We start from the raw sequence: 1,947 nt of genomic DNA on the forward strand, positions 1-1,947 counted from the left end.
GTTTGTTGAAAAACATTTTGCATATTTTGCTCATCGCCTTCATCAAATAAAGCTGATTTATGCTCATCGTTGGCAAGTGGAACTCGAGTCGAGTCGAATCAAAGTGAAACCTTAAACAGCGTACTACCAAAGACAATCAATAAAATGTTTTTGTCTTTAACTGTACCGCCATTTCGTCGCATTGTCTTTGCCTAGTCGCTTTCATTGGTCTTGGTGTACTTACGTTTCTTTTTTCTTCTTATTTTTGCGGTGACTAACCGCCCACAATTCCTAGCCGTTCAACTCGTCTTATTGGAATATTTTGCATAGTCGAGTGGCCATATCGTATTCATTGTCTTACATTACCAGCTACGAACATCTCAGGCTGCCAATCTAATAGGCAACCGGAAGAAGGACGAACTGTTTGTTAGAGCAGCAGCTTCATCAACCTGCACATTTGCATCCGATTTCAGTGGCTGTATGTATAAANAAAGACGCAGATAAATATTCACTTGTCAAGGATGTGTTGCATATTTACTGCTTCTTAAGTCTTAAACTCAATCTGCCTCAGCAAAAAAAAAATATATCAATGTCAATGGCAAAGCCAACTCGCTTCGCTTTTAAACTCCAACCCGCTTTGCTCTACATGAGACTACTTATTTTATTTCCTTTGTCTTTGGCTTTGTTTTTATCGTCGTCGACAAATTCACATAAGTCGACATAAACGCCTTTTAATCTACTTAAAAGTCTTTGACTTGAATTTCGACTACCTCATCTGGGTACTCGTAGCAGCGCTTAACATTTATTTACTCGAAAAATGTCGCGTCTTCATGTCCTTTGGCAGCGGGTGTACATACGTGCGTACGCTCCACGCAGTGGGGGTCTATTAATGTATACTTATTTCCAACTCCACACGCTGCAGCACTTGTATCGCTTACAGTCCCTTCGCGGTTTTTACTGCAGCTTTGCTATGTAGTTTCCCTTCCTTTAACGGACTTCTACCTCTGTAACAAACAAATTCGTAAACATGTTTTACTCACTTGTAATTGTTTGACATGCGCGTGCGACATGAGTTCTTCTTATTCGGTTTTATTTGATTAAATCCGCACTCACCTCTTGTGAATTTACTGCTTCTTTTTTGCTTTTTCCTAAGTCGCTTGTCGTCGACCAACCTATTTTCGGATTAAGAAAGAGATATGTAAATACAGAGTTCTAGAATTGAAACTATTAAACATGTTAGTAAATGAACACTTAAAATTCGAATAACCTATGGACCGTCGCATACTTCCATCCACAACACTTCATGTCAGTGGAAAAACCCCAAGCGGAAACCACATAGCCTCCTCCCCCTTTGGGGGGATGGGGATCCATGTTTGGAAATGTTTATTCAGTGCAGTGGGCTGATCTCCCAGAATTCTAAAGTGTCCGAATCTCGTAACACTCCAATTGATTAGCGCATTTAGTCTAATAGCATTACGGCTGGCTTGTAGTATACCATATAGGTTGAGTGAAACAAAGTCTCAAGGGCTTTAATAGCGCGACTGAACTCATGGTGGTTCGTATCGCCTGATAATGTCAGAAGCCTTCACTCAGAGCCTGCCAGATTTGAAAAAAAAAACCAAAGTACTTAATTGTGACAAAACGACATCGAGGATTGTCATGGAATGTAGACGTACCTTAAATTAGCTGGCAAGGAGGTACATCTCAACTTTGTTGCGGTCAGTACTGCTCGAGATGCGGGCATTCCGCTATCTTCCTGCAAACACTGGCTGGTGAATAATTTTATCGAACGGGAAAATACAAGATGATCTGCAAAACCCACGTGCAGGTTAGGTTTGATATGCGTAGATTAGCCCCCTACTCGGCTTGGAGCGACAACTGCTCCGACATGTAATTGGAGTTCTCACCGGGCATTGCCTGATGGAACCCAAGCTAGTAGGATGGGTATGCAGTCAAACGTGCCCTAAT

Source organism: Rhagoletis zephyria, unplaced genomic scaffold (genome assembly GCF_001687245.7).
Source record: "Rhagoletis zephyria isolate East Lansing unplaced genomic scaffold, Rhagoletis_zephyria_1.1 Rzeph_scaffold_10576, whole genome shotgun sequence".
NCBI classification, from domain to species: domain Eukaryota; kingdom Metazoa; phylum Arthropoda; class Insecta; order Diptera; family Tephritidae; genus Rhagoletis; species Rhagoletis zephyria.